The 17,295-nt window shown below is 38.2% G+C and overlaps 1 long non-coding RNA gene across 1 annotated transcript in view; it reads right to left on the reverse strand.

Annotated features, from left to right (window-relative positions):
- Window positions 1-17,295, reverse strand: part of LOC130157855 (uncharacterized) — a 451,498-nt gene that overhangs the window by 92,500 nt on the left and 341,703 nt on the right. Inside the window, exon 3 of the long non-coding RNA XR_008825062.1 lies at window positions 9,688-9,815. This is a non-coding gene — a long non-coding RNA (uncharacterized LOC130157855). The remainder of the gene's footprint in view (window positions 1-9,687; window positions 9,816-17,295) is intronic.

A 17,295-nucleotide genomic window follows, 5' to 3' on the forward strand; every position in this document is an offset into this window, starting at 1 on the left:
CTAATCAACTCTTTTCTAAAACATGTCTAGCAGTGACTTTGAATTGATGTACAGAATATAATTATTTGTGCAAATTTCTTTTGTTTCTTGTTAACCACAGAAATTGGTTAATTACTTTAATCCCTGCAGCCCCTCAAAAAGAAAGTATCCTGATTTACCAATTTATTTTTAATCAATATTAGGCTGGGCTTTGAAAGTTGACTATTCAGCCAACGTAAGACACTGCACTGAGAGAAAAAAAAAATTATACATGTCCTTTAAAGCAGGCTGAAAACACCTTCATCTGAAAGACTTTGTTAGCTTTATCAGATTCAAGGCTCTTCTGTTTGAGGTGTAATTATTTTGCCATTATTACATGCAAGGCTTTTAACAGAACAGTCTTTCCCTCTATTTAAGCAGTAAGTTTCATAATTTATTACATCTCTTTGGTCATCAACTCACTATACAAACAGTTGGTCACCAGTGACCAATTACATTAAGGTTAAGCAACATAACTTTAAATTAGGAATAAGCTAATGTATCTTCATCAAGGGCCTGCTGTGTTTTCAGTGCTGTTTATAAGATGATACTAAATGTGGATATGGAGCACGCTCACTGGGACCAATTCCTATCGGCCTAAAAATGGGAAAGTCTTGAGCCTGCTCAGGTCCAGAGCTAATTAATGGGATAACATCTGCTTTACACATTCTGCGGTAGTAATTTCTATCAACTTCACTGTGAAGATGCATGGGAAACTATCAGAGAAATAAGTATCTATGCTGAACCATATTAATCTGTAGTGAGTCTGAAAATGGGAATTTCAATTCTCCTATTATCCTAGGGATGGGAAGAGGAGGGGACGAAGAGGGTGCAGGGCTTGTTTCTTAGATTATACAATTTCTGTATTTGTAGCATAGGATATATATTTAGTTCTGTCTGCATGCACATGCTTGCATATAGGCATGCTATTCAACTGCGTGCGGGCTTGTTTTGTGTGTGCGCCATTGGGGTTTTTTTAAGAAAGAACACAGCAGCAGATGAAGATGATCATGCTCCTCATGCAACAATTTTATACAAGAAGATGGTGAAGTGCTTTTATTGCATTACTTAAAAACACAGCATGAATTGCTGAAGAAAAAATATAGTACTGTAAAACAGGCTTCAAAAGTGATAAGCCCACTCACTTCATTTTATCAGCCTGTGTACAACACACAGTGCTACAAAGGGCCAGGCACCTATTCTGAATTGAGAATTAAATAAACACAACATGAAGGAAACACTGACCCTCCACAAAAAAAAAAAAAAAAAAAAAGAAAAAGAAAAAAACAAAAAAACAAACAACAACAACCGATTCTTCTGAAAAACACACAGACTTTTAAATCCAGGCACCTTCTCACCTGAATTTTATCACTTTGTCTGAAAATTACCGGGCAATTTAATTTACAGTGAGATGCTTAAAGCTACATTTTTCTCCCTATTTTTCCTGGTGAAGTCCTGTAGGGCACAGTCAGACTGCTGAGGAGAGACATTACATGTTTACACATGCATGTTTTTGTCTGTCTGCACCCACACATATGGAAAATATATGAAATGAATGTACTTTAAAAAATGTCTATATTGTAAATGTATATATGTGTATGTTCATATAAAGCATATATACACACACCTAAAAATATACACAAATATGCATGTGTCTGTGTGTATACATAGAGAGAGAAAGAGAGACAAAAAGCTAAACCAGAAACAGGTATGCACCGGTAAGAGTCTGAGTTTGGAGTGGCAAAACCAGAAGAAATCATACAATTTTCTTTTTATTATTATTATTATTATTGTCCAAGCTATGATTTACAGGTTTAATTCTTTCAAGCTAATGCATACGAATGAATTGCATACGAAGAAAAAAAAGGAGGGAGGTCCTTATAATAATGAAATTACATTAATAGTCATTCACCTTTGCCTAAGAGGTTATGAGTTCATATGTCAACTCTATGGAATATTTTCCGTAATTTGTTTGCCATTGTGTACATTCTATTTATTTGTTTGCTACAGGGTATTGAAATATTCAGGCTATTGGGAATTAAATGCTTATTTGACTAACAATGCTTATCTGTAAATTAATGGTATAAAACATGGAGTTTTCTAAAAGGCTGTCACTCAGTTTTATTTGTGGAGATACTATTGAGACAAGATTCAAGGTCTTTCAAAGAACTCTAACATCTCAGGCTTAGGGGGAAAAAAACATTATTTACTTAACATTTTTAACAGTCCTATATAATTGTGTAAATTACTGAAATGAAATAGTGCTTGCTTTTGTCACATGCAAATGACAATGGCACAATGAACCAGGAAGGTACCTTGCATGTGCAGTAGCCAGAATAGCTTTGTTTTGAACTTCTGGGTGTGCATGTGTCTGTGGGGAGGGAGTTTGGAGAGTGAAGAAATGCGATTTAAAGACCTAACTAATGCAAAATTCTTATGTGACCCATTACATTTGAGACCAGAAAACACATTCCATTTTTAATTTGCTTAACCACATAAGATGGCAAACTTCACCACTGTTGCAATATTCTCATTTGCGGGTAGGAGTAATAAAAAGCACGCAGCTACTGTTCTGTTCCTTTCTCTTGAAAATGTGCCATGAGGCAATACAGTTGTAGCAGGGGTGAATCCTCAGCTCTGTTACTCTATCTACCCTGTCAACGTTATTTGAACCCTTATTTTCCTTAAGGGGCTCATTCAGCTGTCCTAATATGTATACAGTGATAATATAGTCATACGCATAATAAAAAAGAGCTTCAAAATTATAGTCAGCTTAGTAATAATGCAGTGCTGTGCCAGAGTGATTGGCAACTGTTGATCCAATTATATAACTGGTTGCTTCTTCAAATTCAGGGATATGAGATTGATATATAACGTGCTGTAAAGTGTAAAAGAACTGGACAGGAAATAAGGCGGGTTGAATTTTTTAGTGCTTTGATCAAATTAGAACCAGGTTGATGAAAGGAAATGCCTTGGGTTCTCTGCTTGAAGTTTTGTGTTATACAAAAGGCTCTTGAAATGATCATTTTTGCACATGTCACTCAGCAAGTTTAGAGCGAACTAGTCTCTCTCTGTGCCAGAGAGAGCCTCTGCAATGGCTCACTCACAATGCCACTGCGCACCAGACACAAAATTCGGCAGATGCTCAGAAATGAAAGTGATGAGCCAAAGGAGGGACAATCACAAATCATAGGAATAACCCAAATTTGCAGGTTTGTTTTACAGGTTTCCTCACAGCCCTTATTTTGACTCAAGAAACACAGATTGGGAAAGACAGAAAAGGGTCATCTGGCGAATCCCCCAGAAATAAATGCAGGATTATCTTTGCTGCTGTTCTTTAAAGCATTTATCTAGCTAACTCACTAACTAGCTTTCATCCATTGTAACCCTCTGCCTGTCCCCTGCTTTTAAAACAGCTACTATTATTTATGAAGTGCTGTACATGTGCAGTGAGAAGCACAGGGACTTTTTGCTCTTATTTTTCCTTGAGGACAACTTAAAAGGAGAGAAAAAAGCATGTATGAAAAGGCACCTTGCAGGTAAGGCTATGGTTCTTCTGTCGCTTGGTCTGTCTCTGAAGAATGACTCCATAGTGGTTAGGCCTGTATGAGACACAACCTCTCTGGTACTTTCTGGGATCAATCTCTCTGTACTATATGCTACTCAATGTAGTGATTTAAATCCCACAGTTTCAGTCTTAATGCATTAACATTTCAGCACTCCTCAAATACATCCTGGAAATCTGTCTCCTCCTCATAATTCTTATCCCCAAAATAGGAATCATGTAAGATTTCAAGTGAGGCACCTAACCAAGTCCAGTATACATCCATACCTCTGCCAAAAAACATAGCATGGTGATTTACTAATAAATACACTTGGGACGGGGGAAAGGGTGGGGCAGAGAAAGAGTTACATTCCCAAGCCAGGGTACAACAAAATTTCTTCTGACACCTGCTACAACAGAGAACAGGGAGGAACTACCGAAGGAGCCAATGACATTAAAACTTGCTGAATTTCCGTTACCCTCAGGATAGTACCTGCATGGAAACTCCTTTGTTCTGGCATAATTCCCTCTACAAGGAACTCCTCCAGAAAACAGGGTTTCCAGAAATAATGTTACAGGACAGGGAGCACTGATGAATTGGTGCAGTAACCTTCACCTAGGCCTTCCAATTCAGTTTTGTGTGAATTACATCAAATTGCAGTGGGTATTTGTGTTGGATGCAGAGTAGTTGAATAGCTGCCCATTTCTACACCAGAGCAGCTCTTCTGAAGTTGATTGGTGTTCCTCAGTAACAGAAACACTGCACAGCACTGAAAATGACAGGACATCACAGTGCGATTCCACTAAAAAAGATGCATGGGGTATTATATGAATAATATTTTTCTGAGTTCCAAGACTGGAGTTAAGAGAAACATCTTTAATATTTTTATGTGAGATACTCCTTGACTCTAGTGGCAGACATTCACGAGAGCATACGCTAATAAGCTATAATTTGACAATACGGTAGAGGTCCGTCTTTCCAGTTCTATTATCTGTGAAAGATACGGTTCCTTGTGCCAGCTTGGTCAGACAGCAGTAACATTCTGCTCTGCAGCCAAAAAACCAAGGATCTGGCAACAGAGCTGAACGCTAACATGCTGGGCCAGCAGAGATCAGAGTATGTGAGGAGGACGGCACTGCACTGGGAAGAAGGCATCACCTCTAGCACTGCCTGCTGGCCGATGGACAGTAACTCTCACCAAGTATTTGGAAACAGGCATCAACCGAAGTGCAAAATAGCACTGGCTGTCAGGGTGCAAAAGCAAGTGAAACCTTCCCTGTGCGGATGTACAAGCCTGGCGGTCCTTCTCCAGTACAGGAATGGGAAATGCTCCTCTGATGGTCCCCCTTCCCAGCCCCCCAACACTCGTGCTGCAGCACGCAGCACGGTCTAACCGGGCCCGTTTACTCATACTGTCACAGAAACGCAGAGCCATGGATCGAGCAGCAGCGGTGGCACTTGAGACACATAGCAAGGAACGGTGCTAACCTAAGTTTTGATTCTCACCGTGTTCCCTGAAAACACACTATATCATGACAACTTGTTATGTTATGAAAACATAAAAACCAGGATAGAATGAATATACTTATTCAAAGTATTTTTCATAGCTTTTTTTTTTTTTTGTTAGATCACACTTAATATGATTCCGCGACATCAATGCTGTGGATGAAATTGAAAGCTGTATTCTTCTAAATGTGTTCCTAACATTCCATTTTTTTACAGAGCTGCCAGGGGCTATTCTGCATTCCCACAACTGCTACAAATGTAACATATTGTTTTGCAATAAAAATTAGCTATAAAAGTGTGAAAAATGCCAGAGAACCAAATGTGAGAAATAAGAGAAGGGGGTACGGCTTTCACACCCTTTTAGTGGACATTTTATTTATTTTTCAAATGGAGTAGACATATTTATAGCTACTGTATTTCAATTATCTCTAATTTCACACATTTTATGCAAATTCTAGACATTTTAATTGCAAATCAGAAGGGAACTTATTTTTAAAAGTGGAGCAACACAACATTTCAGATCTCAATTTTAATTCCAAATTTATCTACATCACTGTTAAAAACTTTTAAAACCACATTTACACTGCAACTTAAAATTAGGTGCAATTTAAAACAAACACAAAACAAAAGACCTCCATACCAATTAGTCATATCACCAAAGCCTTCTTCACACATTTTAAATCTTTTCTTTTTAAATCAAAAATTTTAGGTAGGAAAGTTTAGGAAGTTGAAATGACATTATTAATCTGTGACACATTATTTCAACACGAGTCAGTAATTTAATAGTATTGTCCATAACTGATGAAAATTAATACATTACCCACCCTATTTTCTCTTTCTGTCTCCATGACTTCAATAACCTAGGGCATGGGTTATTAGCTCAATCCGTGCTTAGCTGTCACTCAATGGGAAATTCTTTCAAGAGGATAAACACTCACACACAGCCTTTGGCTGGATAAAAATTCCCACTATATGTTAAAAGCATTAGTGACAAATGTCGCTCTTATCCAAGTAGTATTCCCAGTAGCTTACTCTTACTGAACGTTAATAAGGATATGGCCTTCAATGCTAAATAAAATGTTTGTGACAAATTCAAATCAGTTGAACCTGTGCTGGTTTTAAGGAGGGACAATTTTCTAATGGATCCTGGGGCTCCAAATCAAACTAAGGGTCTGGGGATCTGATCCGTGATGCTGGATATGAGCAGACCACATCCACTGCATGTGAGACACTCCATACCTGTGCAGACCCCTGCACCTGATAACCTGACTGCTTTGGCCCCAATCAACTAGTAAGACCTGGGTTTTGGTAAATACTGCCTTAATTTTTGCTATCCAAAATCATCATCTAGAAACACTGTTCCCAAACCATAAAACACAGTTTGAAAACGAGCTCTCTTTAAGCAGAAGTACTGGCTTTGGTACCATGCTTTGCCCTCAAGCAGTTATCCAGTCCCTATTTTTTCATCACACACGCTCACGATGTATGCACACACAATCACAGGTTTAAAATCATGCATGTGTCTAAGGAGCTAAGCTGAGAATCCAGTGTTTGACTTCTCAATATCCAATGAAATCTGAAAAAGTTTCAACTATTTACCGAAATGCATAAAATAATTTTATTATAAATGGAAAATTTACTGTCTGAAATGTGTGGAGTTTTTCTCTGCTTTCTTTCTATTTGGTAATTTATTTAAATGCATTCAAAAATGCATTCAAAAAATGAGACATAGCACTTCGGTTAAGACATCTGTATTTCAAACGAACATCTTTAGAACTGTGAGCAGCTCTGTTAATAGTCTTTTTATTTGATTAGGGTAATCTGCTGCTGTGCTGTCTTAATCTTTATCCACTACCTTTTAACCAATCAATATTTTAGGGTTATAGATTTGGAAGGTAGATGATAATTTTGTAGATAAACTCTCTAGGCACTGCTGACATGGTATGGTTGCATATTTAATATCTTTTCAGAGGATTCACAACTCTAGCAACGTAAGAATCTGCCCAGAAAAAAAAAAAGTCAAACCTTAAATTTCCAAAGCTGTGTGCAGGGATTTGGCCACCTGACTGCTATTAATGTCAATGAAAATTTAGAGGTAAGAAAAGCAATGTCTTTTCCCTCAGATCATTTCTTCTTTGAAAGGAACCAGAGTACAAGAGAGAGGAAATGAAAAGCAACTTTGTACCACAGGCTGAGACCAGCAAGGCCTGCTGTTGAGGCAGGAAGTATACAGAAGTAAAACATTTATTCACTAAATGAGTGAGCATCTCCACAGATATAAGAATAGCTAGGTATGAGAAGTTCTGCAGGAAAAAAATTAGATTTTGTGGTTTTAAAATGTCATTAAAATATATATTTTTTAATTTTGCTCAGCTAAAATTATCTGTTGCTTATGATATTAATTTTGCTGCAGATAAAATTAGTTGTCAGACCTCTGTTTATGGCCTAATTACCTTTTGTAAGGGGGGGGGGGGAAGCAGGAGAAATAACTGCGTTTTATTGCTATTCCTTTTATCTACCTTCCAGCAAGAGGGGTTCTTAGTGGTGTGTTACCTGTATGGATTTCACTAATGCTATGCCTGTGTTTCATGGATATGAAACCAGATTTGCTTGGGCTGTTTTGCTGACCTGGACATTGCCAGCTTCTGCCCGCCCTCATTTCCATGCCTGGAGACAGGCAGGACAGGCCAAAACACCCTCTGATACTTCAATCTTTAAATTATTCAAGCCTCTTATAATATAGAAGCAAGTCAGGAAAACCGTGGACATCTTGGAAAAAAAAGGCACTGTAAATAACTGTACTTTATTCTTGAAACATTTGTACAGTTTGATTCCAGTTTTGCAAATAGTAAATGATTATTATTTTTTTTTTTTGTAATTGGTTAGAGTGGGTGCTAGGCTTGCCACTGAAAAGCTGCAAGACTTGTAAACGAATAGATGGAGCCTAGTGTTCCAGTGCTACAGATGTTAGAAACAAGCACATTTTGGTCTCATTTCAGTCCTCACTATGCATATTGCTTAATCCTTCAGCAAGGAACAAGTACCATAAACACTGAGCATATTTCTTAATAGCTTTTCCTGTTACATTAATCTGAAAATTTAAATCAATTCATACAGCATGCATGCTAATCAAGTTGCAGCCACAATGCCATCTAAACTACAGCTCTGCCTGGCAAAGCTTGGGAGCAGTGCATATAGATGAGTGAATCTGGCCTCAGACAGAAGTTGTCCTTTGAAGCGTTCTGTGCAGCATTGCCATGAGATCTGCCCAGCTACATTTTTGAATATATTTGACAAACAAAAAAATTTATATCTGTGTTCATTTCACAAGATGTAAACGTCTCTTTCGTGGTAGGAAAAAATCCTGTTCCCTGGAAGTGATCCTAATCTAATCTGACATGTGGTATTTGTAAACGTACTTTACTGTCCCAACCTATTTACAGTGTTTACATAAAAAACCCCAAAATCTCCACATTCCTTGAAAAGTTAATCCAGTACAAATATTGACTGGCTGTCAATTGAGCATTATTGACTGGCTACAGGACTGTGCTCTATTGCCTTAACTGATGAAACTTGTTTTCTTTGCTGAACTTAATTCTTTTTGGCCCCATTTGGATGAAATACCATTTACTAGACTGCACCTTTTCCACTCACTGCTATGGGGCTGCCTCTTCCAGTTAGCTAGAGTGGTAAGACAGCCAAAGTACGTCACTGTGTGCAACAGGAGCTTGCAGAAGGAAGCCAACAACCCAGTCTGTATTTTACAAAAAGGACACGGGCCAACACCAGTGCTATCTCGTAAATGTTTGGTCCACACCAGCTCCAATACAGCAATTGCCCTCTTTGCAAACACATATGATTGTGCAGAGCAGTGTTTCCAGAAAGGCTCAAACGTTTATAGACCCTTCCAACAGGGTCTGAAAAGTAACTATGAAAAGCAAGCTGATAACCAAGAGCTTAAACTCCCAGTGTGGCAATCTACACCTTCACTGGGAGACGGTAATTTTGTTTTTTTTTTTTTAAGGAAATTAAAATTCTAAAAGTCAAAAACCTTGGATGTCTTTGCATATTTTTATCAGAAATAGTACAAATCAGCTTGTCCAGAAACCAAAGTTCATGAAACACACACACCATATTTTTAACAACCAAGAAAACGGTTCCTATCACTTCATTTTTTAAAATCTATTGATTCTAGATACAGCAAAACAGAAACCAAAAATAGCAACTTTCACAGCATTCCCTGATTCTGCAACAAATTCCATCAAACACTAAGTTCTGACCCCCAGGGTCAAGTGAAACTGACAATAAATCTTAGGAAAGATTCAATATCGTTAAGCTGCAGAACTAAAATCTATTACGAAAGATTTATCAGAACTTCTAAAAAATGAAACCAAAATGTTTCAGTCAATGCAAGGAAGGACAAAAGGGTGGAATGGCAGACAGAGAAGGAAGTGTAGATCTTGAATGACCATAGCAAATTATAAAGCAGTCATTTCTCTCTGATCTCAAAACAACATTTAGGAAAAAATTTCCTGAAAATTCCAGTTAAGACAGACATAGGGGGCTTATTTGCTGTTGTGGGGTTTCTTTGCAAAGGAATGTAACAGTGGACACTTACGCTTTGCAGGAGCACTATCTGCTTATCCGCATGGGGACGTGTTTTGGCACCATGTACTTCAGGGCAATATTTGGTGCTGAGATAGGATGGTGCCACCATCTGTTCCTTCTTCTGTTCTCATCAGCAGTCTGGTGAGAGAGGGGCAAAAAGAGGAAAAAAATGGGGATATGTCATATTGCTACACCTTCATTTAACATTCTTTATAACTTTTCATGTCTAGCTCAGGTGATGAGACAGTTCAATTCTTTTAATCAAACATACTCTGATTACCCTTTTGGGAACTAAACAAAGTCATGACAGTTTTGCTCTCAGATCGCCAAACATACAGCAAGTTTACACTTCCCTAATTTGTTTATTTTTTTTTTATTTTAGCCCTTACAAGTCACTTCTACAAGACTTCCTTTCCTTTTAAATGAAAGGTTTCTTCTAAACATCTGACAAATGGAAGAATCTACCCTACAACACCAGCTATGTCAAGAATGCACCCGCCCTCTGTTAAGATAATTTGGTTAACCTAAACAATGTTTAATGTTAATATTTCAGTTAGTTTACTGTTAGTAAGTTTTGGGGGTTGGTTTGGTGTTTTTTTTTTTTAAAAAAAAAGAAAAGCAGGTCTTATCACAAATTTTACTTTTATTTAAAATAAAAGAGGCTGATTTGTGATAAGATTTCTTCTTTTCTTTTAACAAAACATGTTAACTTTCAAATCCTGTCAAATTAATTCAAGATGTCTAAAGCAGTTTAGTTAACAGGTTCCACAAGCGCCACAGTAGAACCACCATATGTCCCAGTTTGAAGTGACTGTCTCCTCTGTTTTTCCTTCAGCAGACCCCGTGCTGCTCACTCTCATCCCCCCTGACCACATGAGGAACAAGAACAAGCACTGTGTCAGACAGCGAGAGGGCAAAGCAGCACTGCCCAAACAGAAAAAAACCTGCTAGATGTGGGATGGGAAAATTAGCATCTCAACCGGCCACTTCCTTTTGCAACAGCTTTAGCCATAGAAAATGAAATTCTCGATTTATCCAATAGGTCTGATATTATCCTCATTCCTGTAAGTGTGCTACTGCATGAAAAGTCATTGTGCATCTGCAATTTAAGTAGCTGATGTAACACCTGCAGTCATACCTCCAGCAACACAAAGTCTGCGGCTCTGCAGCAGCAGTGCTACCAAATTCTCCCATCCTGCCCCAGTCGCTCAGGTTTCCTCTTGCATGTGGGAAATATGCTCTGCTGCTTTTCCTCCCTTCGACATGCTCCTGATGTGTGAGCTCAATCAGAAGGTGAAACATTCCATTATTTTTTTAGTGTTTTTTTTTCTTTTTTTTTTTTTTTTTTAATATACTGTAACTCACACTAAAACCCCTTTCCAGTGGAATATGTATAACTACTTTCTACAGGTATCCAAAAAAGGATTAAGAGCATATACTGTAGCTGTTTGGGCAGTTTTCATCTCCTGCTGCTCATTCACACAGCCTTCCTTCAGGCAGGAAAAGAGGAGCCGCTTGTGCTCCGAGTCATAGCATTCAGGTGCTCACCAAGTGCAAATAAACCCAGAGCACTCCACAGCCTTCACTGGGGCTGCATGGTGCACTCAAGAAAAAAAAAGCTGTATCCCAAAGGTGTGCGTGTGTGTGTGTGTGTGTGTGTGTGTGTGCGTACACACGTGTGAGAGAGACAGGCAGGGACAGCATGGTGGCCATGGGAAAGGGGATGTGCAGCATGACAAGCCTGGCTAACACTGGGTTTTTAAGGTGAGACATAATCATTTAACATACAGATGGCATATCAGTTTACATTTCACACTGACAGTTCGTGCTTGGTTATACCAGAAAAGGGAGAAACAAATTGTAAGAGAGTCAGAAAGCCCCAGAAAAGCAAGGCTACAGGGTACCCCAGATGCACTTGAACCAACCACAATCACACCACCATCAACATGAGGTGTAAAAAGCACCACAACAACATGAAAACACTGACACTCCATATGTTAAAAAGCTTGGGTTTTGCTTTAGCCCAAAATCCTTCCCTCCCCACATACCTGTACATAATAATAATCGTAATAAAAAATAAGCCCTCAAGATCAAATAGTTAGTGGTATCTTAAAGGAAAAAAAAGAAGACAGGCTTAAGAAATGAAATACTTGTAATAAATAATATATTATGACTTAAGGAGATGAACTGACAAAGTGGTGCACCTCTAATCGCTTCCCTGCAACAGCAAGAAGAGCTGAATCACACAACATTTTTCTTTAAGCATGTTCAGGGATTGCTCCTACGCTCCAGCTTCTCAAAGAATATCATGCTCTACTAATTTACCAGATTGAATAAGTTACATACCAACAGCATAGTCAGTTTTAACCTGTACTTTTAAGTCGTAAAAATAACATTTCTCAACATTCTCTTGCTAAAAGATAATTGACTATTTGGGGGCAGGTTTAAATCAGAGATGAGAGAATCAAGCCATTTAACTGATACAAACTCAGCTCTCTTTTTTTAGGGTACAGAGGTAAGGCCTTTCCTCACAAATCTCTGACGTTCAATGCTAAGTTGTGAAGCCCAGCAGCTGCGGCAGCCTCCTGATGGCTCTGACATCAATCTAATGTAAATTTTGCATGCAGCCCATACTCGGAGACCCACTGCAGCCCTGCAGTGCATCAAGGGCCATCTCACTCCAGATTCCCAGTTATTCATTTATTTCAAACTTGAAATGGCACCTCCACCTGAACAAAGATTTTAAATAACAAACCATAGAAGAAAAAAAAAAAAAAAATCAGCAGCATGGCGAAGATGCCAGGCACATAAAGAAAATTAACCAGCCCATATTTCTAAGCAGTAAAATCAATGTCACCTTTTTATACCTTCAGCCCCCTTGCCTAATGTCACTCAACAGATTCCTACCTGTGTTGTGCAGCTCTTTTGGGCAAGGCAGAGGTGAAGTCCATAAACAACGACCTCCTACCTTACACCTGTCCCATGCTTCTCTACCAAGGGCACATCCCTTCAATTCTTCCTCTCTTAGCTTTGCCATCTGGGGAAAAAAGGTCTCTACAACATTCAGGACCTAAAAGCACCACACTGAAGTGGACCAGGTTTTACGAAAAAACCAGACACCTTCCAAGCAATATTATTGAAGGAGGGAACACTTTTGCTGTAATACCCCACAGATGAATTTTCTAATGAAAACTCAGGCAGCAGTATAGAACAAAAGACTGCATAACATGTTTATTTTTAGAATGAATGACAGTTTGGCATTCTGGTATGATAGGTGTAAACTGAATAGAACCACCATTTTGCTTTTAACAGCCCAGAAGCTGGACAGATTTTTTTGTTGTTGTTGTTATGTAATTATTTCCAGTATGGTGTTAGCACACTTTCATGCCTGCATGAAAATTAAGAAAATTCTGGAAAAAAGCAGAGTCAGTGGCAAATAAAGCTAATTAGTTTTGAAAGTTTTACTTTTCTTCAACAGTGTTAAAGAAAATCCAGAAGAGAATTTAGAAATGAGACATGTTTTGCAAAGTATTTGCTTATAGCACAGTGCTTTTGGATTGAAAATCAATTCACCTACCAAATATTTTTTGTTTGGAACAGTTTTTTACATCCCCCAGAATTCACTAGCAGTCACCAATGCTCCCAAAGCCGTGTTCTTTCACATTGATGGAATTGTCTTCTAGAGACAAGGAGAAAAGAAATAATGGGGCCTGGAATGGCAGACTCACATTCTGCCCTCTGCCACCAGGATGTGCTGGCTTTTTTCTAGAATTCATGCTTTTTCGCCTATACCACATCCCACGCTTCAGTTTATACTTTCTCATTGCTGCTCCATCTTCTTTCCCTACTAAAGTCTTTGCATCCTCCTTCTAACTCACTCTTTTTACAGCAACCCTCTTCTTCTCCATCTTTCAGTTGGCTTATTTTCTCACATGAATGAAAACGGATGCCAAAACCACGAGCTGGTTTGGCCTTCCCCATGCAGAGCAGTTGGAAAAGAAGTCATCACTACAAACCTGCACGAGTGACAGCTATTGCTGCTGGCAAAGGCAGGAACTGCAGTTAGATTTCTAAGAAGATTAAAAAAAAAAAAAAAAAAAAAAAAAAAAAGCAAGCAGGAGAGGAAAGGGGGAAGACACCATTTTTTTTCAGCCCAGCTATTTGTGAGGTAATTGCTGTAATTTTGTCTCTCCTCAATCTTCTCACTAGGCAGCCTTACTAAGGAAGCCAGACTTCTAGTTCTTAAAAGTGCAATAACTCACACTTTTCTAGAAGAAGTTTTATTAGTTTGAAATTTACACTTGACCATTTTGGATTCTAGGACAAGACCTAAAACCTGAAAAAATGTCAAAGAAAGAGAAACATGAAGACAGACAGACAAGAAATTAGATGAAACCGTTCAGTGCTGGGGAAAAAAAAAAAAAAAGACAAAGATTTTCACTTTGTCTGGCACAGTGATTTTATGTTTTTTAAATTGTTCTGTATTTTCACAGCTTCAGCTGATATTTCTGAAATATGGAATTTGCATTTTCTAGGTGGGGAATGCTGCCAAAACTGCTAATCCCAGGCAGATGTAAAGTTGCACCACTATATTGTGATGTGGCTCCTTAAAAACAACTTAAAGAATAAAAAAAACCCCAACAGAACAACCACCACAAATATTCACTAACCCATATGGTCAATAATTGCTCTTTAATAGTCCTCCTATTACAAACCTAAAAAGCAGCAGCTAGAATTACCAGTAGAGTATTAATAAACAGGAATGAGTTAATAGTGCATAAAGACCTTCTAGTGGAACAGTGGGGGAGTTGAATATTCTTTTCTTAAGTCAGCTGTAAGTAATTACTACATGGTGTGCTTCTGACTATTACCATAACAGAGCAATTGGACGTGAAGAATGGATAATGGTATGGACATGGAGGTATTTTTAGAATACCAGCAGTGAGGCAGGTAAACGCCCTACTCAGGCACAAACCTTTAAATAAGTTTAAATAACTTTTCTTAATGACACCTAGCCTGAGCAGAATTTTGAAAAGATCAATCTAATAAATTATTTAAAGTAACTTTATAAAAGATGTGCCTGTGATATGTAAATAAGGGAAACAGCAAAAAAATCCCATGCAGGCATTAAGCAAGCAGCCAGCATTATGGTAACTACGTAATCACAGGTTTCTCTCCGTTTCTTTTAGAGGAGTGCCTTCATCTGTTTGAACGCAGACTGTGCTTCACTCGCTTCCATTGGCTGCTCAGGTGAAAACTAAAATATTCAAATAAGAACTGTAACTGTGATTGCAGTTGTGGGTTTTCTACAATTGAGTTAGTCGTCTTCAGTGATTTAATGATGCATATCATTTATTTTAAAATATTGTTATAGGAGCATTCATTGAGATGCAGCTTCGTGTTCAAAGGACTGTCCATTACGTTATGCAGCAGGGCTTTTCATGTACAACTACAGGCTGAGATATTGTCTATCGACACAACATATGCTCCCATATAAAAACAGCTTCAGACTTTTGATTCAGAAAGTAGTAATTTTGTAAATGCACAGAAATATAATTTAAGGAATATTTTGAATTTTTCAGGCTGCAGGTCTTTCTCCTGCTATGTTGCTAACACAGGGCAGATGTTGATTTTTCAATTTGCAGGTTTGTTAAGCATCATGGAATGTTTTGGTTCTCAATCAAGAATATTCTTCCCAAGTGGTTGCAAAGTCCTATGCCTGAAAATAAACGCATGTCCTTTTTGTTTCTTAGCAGCATGTGTTGTGCATACAACAGAAGCATAAAACAGATAATGTGAGACCATTTATCGGGCCAATCTATACATTTTAAGTCATAGTATCTCAGAATGCAATGTATTTGCAGATTATGTTCTATAAACACAGTTTATATAAGACAAGAGGCAATTCCATTTACAGTGTGTCATGCCAACCATTCTATTCAGAAAATTAGTATATATCCTGTACTATGATGTCCTCGATATTGTGCCTGTCCACTGATATGCCACTATACTGGTCAACTACCAATGACCTTATAAAAGCAACAGTCCCTGCATAGACACTTGTAATGATGAATGAAAGTATGACATGAGACATGCATATAGATTCCCTCTTCCTCAGATTCTTTGTTTCTTATTTGCATGCATACCAACAAACAGGTTTGGCTCCCCTAAAGACCACAAAGATTGTGATGCTGAGCTCCCCCACAGTATATGCTATCTTCAACAGTGGTTTATGACTAATCTGCTGCAACGCCACTGATACTAGTGCTATATTTTCATGTAACAATCAGATACAGCTATAGAAATCACACTGTGCCAGATCCACCTCTGCATAAAGTTGCTGACTTCAGGGCATTTTATCAAGATGGGTTTGGCCCTTTGCAGTCTTCTGCTCCATTAAATCTGAAGATTATGTGTTTTTCTTAGTCCACTGTTATCATAATGGAGAACTGATGTTATAATGTGGGTCAAACAAACAGCTAATTGTTCTTGGGCATGGCTTGAGCAAAAACAGAATGGAGAGGCTGAAGACATTAATAATAGTACTTGGCACGATTATAATAGATAGCTTCTATCAGAGGATTTAAAATCACTTAGCAAGCTTTGCAAGCACATTGCTAAGTGTTTTTGATACTCCCATTTGAAAGTGAGACCATCATCTTAAGACCATGCTCATACATTTAGATACTGGAGCAGTGAGAGTTTAAACCATCAAGAAAGCAATACATGACAACGGGCGAGTTTTAGAGAGTCATGCTAAATGAGCCAACTTGGAATCAAAGCAAAAGTTTGTGAGAGCATTTTTAAATAAACAAGCTGAATAAAAAGCAAACAAGTAGGTAACAGTGAAAGAATATAAAGGTATATGGGCAAAGGTTGGTTTTTTTTTTAAGTTTTGTTTTGGTGGGCTTTTTTCCCCCCAAATTAAAACAACATGTTTGCTGCTTTCCAGATTTTTTCTGCACTACTGCACATCCAGCAACTGCTTTTGTAAAGAACGGCACAGAGAAACCTATGTGCAAGGCTAGAGCTCTCCAGTCAAGACCAGGACTCAGCACAATATGCTGGCCTGCAGGAGCAGACTTTCTAAATGTAAGCAGTTTCAAGCAAAGGACTGACTTCTCACATGCCTAGAAAAGGTTTAGGATATTTCTGGTACTGTAGATACACATGTACTCTTTCACACTTACGCACATATTTATTAGAATATTAAACAATAATACCCCAGGCTATATCCTGTATGGAAAAATTCTACGGAAAGATAGAGACTTACAGTCTTAAACAGGCAAGGCAGAAAAAGAGTGAGAAGGGAAACACAAAGTGAAGCAGTGACACCGAAGTCACAAAATTGCAACCGGAATCAAGGTCATCCAAACTGACTCAGAAACTGATTATGGGCAGAATAAATCTGCCGCTCTGGAGCTGACACAGGAAGGAGAGGGGCAAAAGTATGAAAAATAAGGTGACTTAACACTGCTGAAAAAGTTTCAACACACAGCAAAGCAACACAAAAACTGATCTAAAAATTTGCCAGCCAGAGATGAAGGCATGGAATGCATAAGAGCGTGGCAGCTACAGAGACAACTGTTTTTCTCTTTTGGTAGATAGCGTTACAAAA

The sequence above is a fragment of the Falco biarmicus genome, chromosome 12 (assembly GCF_023638135.1).
Source record: "Falco biarmicus isolate bFalBia1 chromosome 12, bFalBia1.pri, whole genome shotgun sequence".
NCBI classification, from domain to species: domain Eukaryota; kingdom Metazoa; phylum Chordata; class Aves; order Falconiformes; family Falconidae; genus Falco; species Falco biarmicus.